Consider the following 12,935-nt stretch of genomic DNA (forward strand, 5'->3'; position numbering starts at 1 on the left):
ACAGTTTGTCTTTAAGCTCCACAATCACAATGCGGGAATGGTCGTTTACCCCATTTAAAAAGCATGTCCGCACATACACCATGACCAGTTCGTATTCTATTAAGCTGAATCCAGGATTTTCGTGGGAAGTGTGAGCAAGCATCAAAATTTTCTTGTAATTCTTTGAGAGAAAATTTTGTGATGTCATCTGTCTGGCTCTCCCACTGTTCTTGCCACTTTTGCTTCAGGTCAATATATATATTTATATATATATACAGTATATATACACACATGACACACATGGCGACCACGGTAATGGTATTATATGATGGACGATATGAACATTGCTGTCGTATTTGGTGAAACACTCTTAAACACATATCAAAAGCACATCTTCTGCTCTCTAGGAAGATAATTACCATGACGAGATGTACCTGATTATAATGAACAGGTATTTTGTAACATAGTAGACTCTACGGATATCAGGCTCCAAATTTCCCCAGGAAAGCATTCCCCTCCTGTACTACAACATTATTACTTCCTGCATGTTTATGCTGGACCATGACACTCGAGTGAACAATTTCTTTTCCCAGCTTTTCGCCTAACTCTCCACTCACATTCCACTCGGCATCGCTGGAAACGATAGGCAATCCAAAGATAACAAACTTTTTTCCATTCTTCACTGGTCTGATGCCGTAGTCTTCAATTATTAAGAGTAAGTATGGGTACCCTGACTGGAAGCCAAACGGAGAAAAGCACATTGGATTGTGATCTCGAAAACATCGTTGCCATTTCTTCACTCTTTAACCACGGTACCGGCCAAGACGTCTATAGACGTCAAGATTATCGTGGATGCGAAGTGCATATTAAAATTGTAATACCATTGATATTACATTGAAATATATGATGGATACGAAGCGTATGAGGGTGCGTATTTGATGCATGATGGCCGGTAGATGGTTAAATTCCATGGTGAGCCGTTCCTCAGTTTTCGTCTTTGGATCTGCTCAAGGTGGGAAACCTGCTTTCATCATCAGCATCAACGAGATGTGAGCACCCATCATAATACTTTGACAGTATTACATCGGCTAAGGATTAAGTATACTACTGACTTTCGCCATCAATTTTAAAAATTGAGGTAATCGTGATATTTTGACTATATTGCGTTGGCTAAGGACTCCTTTTTTAAATAGTTTCTTTCGCTAGAAGCGAAAGACCGAGATATATTCCAGGAATTCAATATAGTTATCGAGAAGATTCACATCTCAAGAGATTGGGATTGATATTAAACCTTTAACCTTGAGATGTGAAGGTGATGATTAAGAAGGTGGGGGCGGGATCTGTTTCTGTGTATAGAAAAAGTATCCACTGTCTCAGAATCTCTCTAGTAAAATGAATGAGAGCTGTGGCATGTTGATTCCCATCTCCAGAGAAAATCTGCGTGATTATTTCTTAATGGCTCCGCTCGCCCTGTCCAAAGTATGCTGCTGCTCTCGTATAGCTGATCATATAAAGAAAACGACATTCTGCATGATACTCTTGACAAATGGATGAGCAATCATTCTGATGGATTAGGAATCAAGCAATTTTTAAAAGGCGCATCATCCGGATTTCCAAGGAAATTTAATCTTATATTTATTAGCATGAGTATTACGATCCATTTTCTTAACATCTTCATTAAGTTTTAAGGTCTATTTTACATAAATTAAATGCCTACTTTTTTTTCCCAAGCATCTGAAATTTAAAACTAATATGTTAGGTCAGTCCAACCAGACTTATGACAGGGGCAGTGCTTACTGTAGTTTAGCAATAATTTTACCATTTGGCAAACAGACTATTATCATACCTGTAAATTCAAACGCGAATGCTTTAAATATTAAAATATAAATATAAACATACTCGGATGATTTATATGGAATGAAATCAATCATTTAGCATTTTAAACCATCGAATACTAGTGGGCGATGGTTGGATCTCGGAAAGAAATGAAAGAGTTTCATTTTTATAGGTTCTCTAAAACTCATATTTGAAAATAACTTTCACTGCCTCGTTGCGAATTGAAAATATCTGAACTGAATATTTGTTCCAAAAAATCAATAATCATATGACGGCCAGGTTGGCCGAGTGATTAGCGTATCCGCTCTCCAACTAAAAAGCTGGGGGTTCGAATCCGGCCGTGCGCATGGATGTTTGTGATTGTTTGTAAAAGTGGTGGTAGTGGTTGGCAGCAGATGGCGATGATGTAGGTGATGCAGTTCGCTCAGAATAATGATGAAAGCCAGGAGACATAACCTGCACACAATACTCCATTGTGTGTAGGTCTTCTGAATACACAATACACAGGGTCTTATGCAGGCCTTGTAAAGAGGCAAAAAAAGCACTCCCCAGGGTTGACACTTGGGAGTTCTTTCGCTTGGTTGAACAGCGGGAAGGAGTGATGACAAGGGGCCATCCCTGGCCCCCTTGTCATCACTCCTTCTCACGGTTTCCTTTCGTAACTTTAAGTTACGAAAGGAAATGGTGATGAAAGGTGAGGCGTCATGCACATCTGAACATCTAACTCCAAAATCATTTAAATGAAATTCAGATATGTACAAGTCCTTTCATATATGGAATTCACTCTAGACACCTATAAACTACACACCGTTCCTCCCGCATGAATCTTCTCGCTGACTTATTTACAATCATAACACTCATTTCATTTCGTTGGTAGATTGAGTGGTGGAGACTTAGATTTTGTAGAGTAGGTGCCCTCCCTCGATGAGTCATTGGACTCCCTGGAGATGTTATGTAATAATAATAATAATAATACTTAGCGAAATCAGAAGATTGAACTTCGTAAAAGTTTGGAACTTGTATTCAACTAACAACTCATTTAATAATAAGTGTATAAAAAATATAGTTACATTTTACTCTTTTTATTTGTTCAAACTGCACTACTAAATTACGATTTGATTTGTCTAAAATCGATGGTTTCCTTTCTATGCTTTGTAAGTTATGTGTTTTGTGGGACAACTCTTGGTGCTTTGTTCAGACGAAGCAAAAAGTGTTATAATAATAATAATAATAATAATAATAATAATAATAATAATAATAATAATAATAATAAGCGCGCTACTGATTCTGCGCAGAAATATTCATCTTCATGGTAAGAGTAATACTATAATCCCGAATATGTCAGTTAGAAATTTCTTAAAAGGAACGATTACAGCAGTACGTCCATAAAACATGAAGGACTTAATAAGCTTTGTATAAATTAGCTCTGTAAAATAGGTATAGTACTCTTCAAAATATAAGCAGATATCGAAAGCTGTCATTTTATGAACGAAAAGGCTTCGCAAACGTGTTATGTTAGTTAGCAAGTCAGATTAAAAAAATGAAGATTGAAAAGCATTCTATGTGATAGCAAAGGGTAAGAACGTCGGAAAATACTTGGGTTTATGCACCGAAAAACTTTCATTGCACAGCCAGAAAAAATGTCTGCTTTCTCTCTTTGATTTACCTTATTAACAGCCTGGCACCCTCTTATTGCCGAGATTATTTTTTTATTATTATTATTTCTTTTCTTTTTTTTTTTTCAGTTACATGTTTTCTTCTTCTTGCGTGGTTTTGAAAACGCAAGAAGAAGAAAACATCTAAAATATAAGCTACCGGCATTTTCTTAATTTCATTTGATACGAAGATTTAGAGTTTAAAAAATATCTTCCTGCAAAATATTCTTATTAAAAAAAATCTTTGATTAATGATGATTTTTTATGAAGGACATAAGCATTCGTTTATCTTTCTTTAAGTTATTTCAAACAGCCAAATCCTCACGTACCGGGAACATTCATTAATCGAGGCCCTTTCATTTTCTTAGTTAATGAATGAATATTTCTGATCCGAAATACTTAGATATTGGAATGTTCGTTAGCGAAGCGAATACGGAGAATTAGTATTCTAAGTGGTGTTAGGAAGACTTGCTCTCCAAGGACGCGAAAAGGTAAAGAATGGCATCTGAGATTACCAGTAGTTGACAAGATAAGTAAGGAAACGCTTCCATTAATCTGACTTTAGCTTTAAATCTACTTCCGAAAGTTCAATAAAGGGAGATTAAGACGAAAATTGCTTTCCCTATCTTTACAGGTCATATGATTACAAGCATGGATTTTTTAATATAATCGAAAAATTTCCTGGTTAATGCCATTTTTTTAACCAAAACTAAACGTCAGTTTAATTTGTTTGTTCTAATTACGTGTCATTTATTATTCTCGTCTGCTCTGCATTTCTCTTTTATTGTCAGTGGAATGAAAAATTTGTCAAGGAAGTACGCAACAAATCTTATTCAAAATTAAATTTTATTTTGAGATTAATTTTATATTTGCTGCTCGTATGAACATAAATATATACTGTATAAAAAAAGTAAATCACCTTGAATGTCTTAAACAATTTTTTCAGAGTAGAGGTCTGAAAAGGAAAAAAAAAAGCAGAAAAGTAAATGAAACTTTTAAAGATCCGTGTAATCTCATGATTGTTTCAATATATTTAATTTTTCCTAGGCAGAGATAAAATAAATAAATAAATAAATAACATTCCACGATATACGGGAATATCAATCAACCTGAACGACAAATTTTGATGTCAAGTTAAGAATCCACTTCGTCTATAAGAATTTTTTGAATACACTCGAGATGCATAAACTATATTTTATGATTCAACAGTTTTGAGATTTCTACAGGATTAATAGCAATACATCCGATTCAAATGTTTTGTGGAAACTGACCAGGGTGAACCCATTGTCTGATGTTTACCTTCGAAGTATTTTCATTGGCCATTAATGCAGGAGATTGCTGGAACCATGCATGTATTATATTTCTGCTGACCTTTCAGCTCTTGATAAAAAAAAAAAAAATTTTAAATCGAAATGTTCAGCGCAACCACACAATTTTAAATTAATGGTTCACCCCCCCTCCTTCTTCATCTTTTGGATCTCAATTACACGGAACATCTATGGGATGTAGTGGGAGGAGATGGTCCCAAGAGGAATTGCCTGCCAATGACAGGAACTATAGCGAAGTTGACGCCCCTTTGTATGGTGACTGTTTTGAAAGCTCACGGTAATTCAATTCAGTCTATTGCTACTCAGTGTAGTAAGACATCTATAACTCTCATGATTCTTTCTCAATATGTTTCTGAATTCAAGCACCGTCTTAAAACCTGATATGTTTATGTCAAAACCAACAAACAAACAAGTAAAAAAAAACAGGAAGTTAAAGTTATTGTAATTAGAAGAACTCTCATCTTGTTTGGATATTTAGGAAAAACGGGTAGCGTAAGAATTGGAGAGATCTTTGTTTTGTGTGGAAATAAGACATGACGATACTGCTAAATTTATATAAGCTTTCCTTTCTTTGTGTAGTGCAAGATTCAATAAAGAAATAATAATAATAATAATAATAATAATAATAATAATAATAATAATAATAAAGTATTATTATTATAAATTATATGTTATAAAATAAAATAAAATAATTATTATTTTTTATCGAATTTAGTTACAAACAAAATGTTAAAAAATTGAAGCGATAAAGATATCACTCAATTAACAAATAGTTTTACATTAATTTATGATTACGATATCTTTCCTAAACTATGGAAAAAATGTAATAATCCTTCCGACACCAGAAAAGTCAATCACTGGTTCAAATGATAAGACAGTTACCTATTGAACAATCACTTTAAATTTTTTCTTAGAATAATATTACATTCTCCTTGGATAATGAATAACTTCGCGATGCAAGAATGCTTCTGTGAAATGTACCTATCTTTTACGTAATTATAATTATCACCTTTTATATAATTATCTCACGTTATTTCTATATTTATCCATTTTATTTATTTATTATTTTTATTAATTTTGTTAATAATAATTATTAAATGTATTAAAAATATTAATATAAAAAATTAACATGGAAAAATAAAAATATATTGATAAATTTATTATAAAATTTATTAATTTATTAATTTCTAGTTCCTAAACTAAAATGAACACAACCAGTTTATCTTAAGTGGCCAAGATGACTTGCATTTTGAAAGACGCACAGGATATTTGATAATCGTAATTTTAATGTAATACAATTTGTAATGCGCATAATATTAACAAAATAATAGCAAATGAGATAGGAAAGATCTTTTAAAATAAAAAACAACAACAACAAAAAAAAAACGGTTAAGCATAATTTATCCACATTAAAATACGTCTCTTAAGGATAATAGAAGGATATCTTAAGGATAATCTATTTCGAATTATCTATCTCTTTCGCGACGCGGAAGGATGCCGACGTGTACAAGGTTGCTCCTGCCTAAAGTTGAAAATTGTGTGCTCGAATACTTAAATCAATTTCCAATTTTATACCTGCGTAACGGTAAGCACATGATCTATCGCGCTATAAAATTAGGTTTTTAAATTTGCGAAGCTAGGAAAAGTTATTTAAAATTTTTAAAATCTTCATTGTTCGTTCGGTTATTGTTACAACGGTATGCCCTCGAGTGCCGGGAAATTGTGATAGCTCACGTTTCCCCGGATTCGCACGAAGCAATGGCCACTAAAAACCCCAGCATATCACCACCAGCAGCCGGTTCACGCCCGAGCTCAGTAGGAATCGGTCCAAGGTTGAAGGATTCCGAAAACCAAAGAAAAGACGTCAGTCACAGCTCCACAGAAAGAAAAGACATCAGTCTCAGCCCCCCCCCCCCTCGGACAACAACGGACAAAGATCAGTACTCTCACTCTCTTATGCCAACATTGTAGCTAATACCTCCGCCCGAATTAATACTGGGACGACGACCACCGCGTGTGCAAATGTACAGCTAACCAACCGCGTTTCCCGAGACAACGGAATAGTAATTTTCGCAATCGAAAATACCCCACTGGAAAAGTACCTAGATGCAGTAGTGAAACATGTTCCAGCAAAAAATATAACTCACATTTCAAGAGTTGCCGGAACCATACAGATGTACTTTAACAATGTATCTTGGTCTAAGACATTAATTGAAAAGGGAATAAACATCGGAGCATGCCACGTGAATGTCTCACCAATCGCGCTAGCTCCCACAAAAGTAAGTGTCAAATGTCCCACCGGAAATAAGCCATCAAATGCTTCGCGGATTACTTTCAAAATACGGCGCAGTGACAGGTAAAATTTGAATGCTACGCGCTTCTACAACTAGGCCTGAATTCGCTCATATCAAGAGCTTGAGAAGACAGGCTCTAATGCACTTTGGCGACAACACAATCGGCTCCATACCTAAAATAATCAACACAGAAATAGAGGAAGTAAGGGAGTACCCTACACCTTTTATATCAATGTTGCTGCGTGGTGCTTTTACTGCCACGAAGAAGGTCATGTAAGGAAGTTATAACCGTATATACCCAAAAATGAGAAACCGGTTAACAATAATACCAACCCTAGCGGATCAGAGAATCAGAAGCAGCCAACCCCCAAAAAACAGAGCATCGCTAACAATCAACAAAAGTCTCATGGAAACAACTCTCAGTCGAATACTGAGGAGACAAAATCGAGTAGTGGCAATAACGAAACCCAACTTTCGGAAGAACCTCCACCAACATCGATTAAAAGCAATCGTAGAGAAAAGGAAACAGAACACAGACAACTAACTAACTGTGATAAAGATAAAAATAACGAAGAGGAGCAAGAAACAAAAACGGAAAAACAGCCAAAGACGAACCAGCGCAGCTGCAACAATGAATCTTTGCCTCCAAGCATTCCGGAACCCTCCCAACAGCCTGTAGAGGGGGGGGGGGGGTCGAGCTTCTTGAATCCACAGATGACGAAGAAGAAACTGGAAATGCAGGTCTTCCTCATACTGAAGGCCCACTTACAAATGAGCAGCTTCAGAGCTTTCTTAAAAAAGTTCGAGGCTCTTCACAAAAACTGCTCAGAGCATATGACTACACCGCCGACATCAGTGGCCTTATCACCAAGCTGGAAAAATTAAGAACCGTTCTGGGAGGAAAAAGAGGAAGAAAAACCACCAATCTCAGGAAAAGAATATATTACCTGATCAACGGGTTTGAATCCCAGCGGCAGCGTAACTATCAGTAAAGGAAGTAAGGATTACCGCACCAAATTAAAACTAAACCATAAAATAACGAGCACCTCACTAAGTCTTCTCTCTCTCTCTAAACGCTAGAGGATGTACCACACTACTGAGAAACAGGCTGGTCCTGCAGTATATCCTTGCCGGCCGGCCAGAAATAGTTATGCTGCAGGAAACAAACTTCCATTGCAACAGCAAAGCGTCATATCAACACTGGAGGAACTGGCCATATACCATGCACCATTGTCCTGCCATACAACTTCATGGATCAGGAGTCAGCATTGGAATTCACCAAAACAGCGCTCTAAAATGAGAAATAATCGATACCTTTCCTGGGTGTGCTATATATGCACTCATTAAAACTCAGACAGGAAAAAAAAAATACATATCATTAATTTCCACAAAGCGAACAGCTTGCAGTGCAGGTACTAAAGTTCGTCCGAAACCACCTCAGCGAGGTCAATGACCACATCATACTGGCAGGGGATTTCAACTGCACTCTGGATCCTGCAATGGACAGACAACAATGCCAAGAACATTGACACTCACTAGCTCAGCTTCTCCAGGATGTAATAAATGACTACGAGCTGACAGATACCTTCAGACACTTGCACCCACATGAGAAAGTGTTCTCCTGGAGAACCAAAGGTGGTCCTACCAGTGACCTATACCAGGCACGGCTCGATAGATACTACACATCGATGCACACAATACGTCAGGAAAGTCACATACCATCCATCTCATGCATCAGACCATGATTCCACCCTTCTGAGCATTTGCATTCCTGGACACACCAGACACAAAGGAGGAGTAGACACAAAGCTGGATATTTAACAACAGCCTACTACAGAATACAGAATATCTCAGAACCTCCAAAATCTATATCTAAACACTCATCAGAGATATGTCTACTTCCCAATCAATTTCCGAGTGATGGTCACTCTTTAAATCCAAAGTTAGGGTATTTACCCAAAAATATAGTCACCAGAGGAATTTGAATAAGCAATCAGTCCTTAAATATCTGCAACAACAACAACAATTGCATCATCAGGAATCTGAGGAATACCAGTCCGTAGAAGTCACCATACGCTCACACCTAGAGCACTCTGCAAGAGAAGCACTAATAAGAGCACGATGCAAACACATTAGCTTCACAGATGCACCCACAAAATATTTCTTCTCACTAGAAAAACGCCAACGAGAGCGCACCACTATATCTGCTATAAGAACAGATAGTGGAAACATCATAGAAAATCATGATGAAATCCTGTTATATACCTTGCAGTACTACAAAAATTTATGCCAAGCCAACTCAATATCTATGGAGGCAAAGAATATAATTCTCTTCGATGTGAAAAGACTCTCACCAGCAACAAGGCGAAATACAGAACTCCCCATCACGCTACACCATTTGACAACTGTCTGCACCTCCTTACCTAAAGATAGATCCTGGCATAGACGGGCTCACCACTGAGTATTATCAGTCCTTCTGGGAACAGCTTGGACCTATCCTCTACAGAATTTTTGTCGACGCGAATACCAATGGCTTCCTACTTAATATGACGACATATGTAATTAAACTCATTCCAAAGAAAGGAGACGCGACGAAATTAGGAAAGTGGAGACCCATCTCCATCATAAATACCAACTATAAAATTATATCAAAAGCTCTTGCCAACAAACTTAAACCCGTTCTGAGCGAAATAATAAATAGGCATCAGAGCTATTCCATCTCTGGAAGATCTATCCACGAAAACTTACACCTCATAAAGGATCTCATAAGCATAGCCAACAACAACAACAACAACAGTGAAACAATGAGTCGTGTAACATTAGACTAAGAAAAAGCTTTCGACCGCATTGAACACCTATACCTCTTCAGCTGCTTGAAAGCCTTTGGCTTTGGCGTCAACCTCTATTAAGATATTGTATGTCAAGGCACACTTTTGCATGAAAATAAACAACAGGCTTACCATAACTGTACCATACAGCAGAGGTATTAAACAAGGCTGTCCACTTTCCGGACTTCTTTACACAATTTCCATTGAGCCCTTTTTATGTAGACTCAGCATGTTGCTTAGGGTATCCCGTCCTAAAATTCCCTACCAAACCATTACCCGGACAGCATATGCTGATGATGTTACAATTATAGCCCGCAAAGTAGAGGACTCCCATAATATACAAACAGCATACCAACAATACCAGGCAGCCTCAGGAGCCAAACTAACGCACATAAAACCACAGGACTGTGGTGTGGCAAATGGACAAACCGAACCGACTCCCCAATGTCTGGTAACTGGTCCGCAGAGGGAAACAAATACCTGGGGATTTACCTAGGAAATACGCCCTCATATGTGGATAAGAACTGGGAAACACTAAACAAACGTTTCCAGCAAGTACTAGGAAAGTGGGCAGAAATACGAGCCTCTGTCTCCACAAGAGGGAGAACAATAATTTTTAACCAAATAGCCACCAGTGTCCTTTGGCATACACTAAAGATTCTCATACCACCAGTGCAATTCATCAAACAAATAAAGTCAATCATCTATCGATTCATATGGAACAAAACAAACTGGCTTTCCTATTCCAAACTATGTGCTTCTCTCAAAGATGGAGGACAAAACGTAACCTCCATTGACAACAGGATAACAACGTTCCGAGCTCGATTTCTCCTTAATACCCTACAACAGGAAATATCACACAAATGTACCACTGAATATATTTTCACTTCTGCTACTAGAGGTCTCTCTCTCTCCACAACCTTAAGAATGCCAACAGATCACGAGCCAGTAAATCTAACAAACTTCTACAAAGATGCCCTTCGAAGATGGAAGAAGCCAAACCTCCCGCACACAGTGAAGACAGCATCCCTTCCTGAAATCCTCTTGGAACCCATCTTCCACAACATGATGGTAAGAAACCCGATCACTCAGAAAGAGATTTTCTTTCTTCCATGGAGCTGGCGAGGCGTGAGGATCTTAGGTGACATTCTTTCTCCGAGACTCACCTGGCGCTTTCCAAAATCGCTCGAAAACCTGGAATATGGGAATCAGTCCGAGCAGATACACACTGTAAAGGCCGCTTTTCAAGTAGCTATGCCCGATAGCATAACAGAAGAGGGACTTAGCCCTCCTAACTCAGAAGATCCAGCGCCTATCTTTCTGATAAAAACTAATAATTCATGGGAGAAACTTACACCCAGCAACACCAACAAAATCTACAGCTCTCTAACATAGCAGTCGAACCAAAGCACTTTACTGGAAAATCCTGCATCATCTCATCAAACACCATTTCAATGGGACCTACCGTATCGCACAAGAGTCATCAAACCTGACGCAGATATTCAGTGGAGAATGTGGCACAACATACTACCCACTCCAACTGTATTACGAAAATTTAACTCAGATGTCTCAGATAACTGCCTGTTCTGCTACCAATCAGGAACAGTCCAGTATATCTACTTGGAATGCCCAGTCAACACCCAATTAATCAGTTTGTCTCGGGAAACGGCAGCTCTCACCTGTGGTAGTCTTCATACAGAAGAGGAGTACTTCAATCTTATCCATGTGGAGTCAAATAATCATTCATTCTGCAATTACCTCTTCATCACCGCGAAAGCGGTAATATACAGCTTCTACCTCAGACATACAAGATCAGACAGCACAGCAACTTCACACAGAGTGGCAGCTGACCAACTCCTTGCAGCCTTCAAACAAAAGGTGAGAAGTCGGATCCTACATGAGCATCACCACCACCACAGGCAAAACAACACCTTAGATCTTTTCCACCAAGACTGGAATCCACGGAATCAACTACTGGCTGAGCAGGGAGACTGCATCATAGTCCACTTTCCAGCATAGAGGTGACATCATCCCCCCCCCCCAAGGAAAGGGGGAAGAAAGACTTTTCGTGCTTAACAGTGCGAATATTAATCAGCTGACAACCTCATGTAAATAGATAATATTGTCCTATAGTAACTGTTATGTTCTTACACATACATGTCAGATTTTGTTCTCATAGAGTATCGTCAAAATAACTGTTAATGGCTGTATTTTTTTTAATGTAATTCACCTTATAAATATTTCGATGTAACATACTTCAACAAGTGTATGAGCATGTGACCTCTCTGCCTGACTGCAGAGAACCAAAAACCGGTTAATCCTGTACATAAGATTGTTATGTTTACAATAAAAAAAAAAAATTTAGAATTGGCTTTCATATCTATTGTGCTGCCATCTGTTAATCATATTAACTACTACCAGTTCATTTGCAACTCATGTAGTAATTGCTATTGTAAACACTGAGAAGAAAAACAGGTGTATGCCTTTAATTAATTAAATTTAATTAATTAATTAATAATCGATGTGTAAAAAAGTTGGGAGTTGCCAGTGAACTGATAGTAATTAATAAGATTAGCAGATGGCAGAACAATTTATTTATTTACAGAAACGGCAAATTTAGAATCGGCTGCTTTACAGATATTATTTTTAATAATTAGTAGCATGTATTATTGTTACTGTTATTATGGTATTCGTTGAATTTTTGAAGGAAATTCTAGGTACTTGGCTTCTCAATCAACGACCTTTCTCAACAGTTGGATTACTTTTTCCATATAAAATGATTTTTATGGGATTATCATAAAAACCAGGTACTGTATCAGTTATTTGTCATTATTTACTTGTTAAACAGCGTAGGAACAATTAGGTTCCGAATGTGAGCGGAATTGATTAAATCATGCGATCTTTACAAGAATCAGTGAAGGAATCTTCGCTGATATAAAAATACAAAGTACACCCTTTACGTGCGTTATCGTATATGTTATAGTAAGCTACTTGATCTGTTATCGCTGTGTTAAA

Source organism: Typopeltis vanoorti, chromosome 8 (genome assembly GCF_054136105.1).
Source record: "Typopeltis vanoorti isolate ZY-2024b chromosome 8, IOZ_Tvanoo_1.0, whole genome shotgun sequence".
Classification (NCBI taxonomy): Eukaryota; Metazoa; Arthropoda; class Arachnida; order Uropygi; family Thelyphonidae; genus Typopeltis; species Typopeltis vanoorti.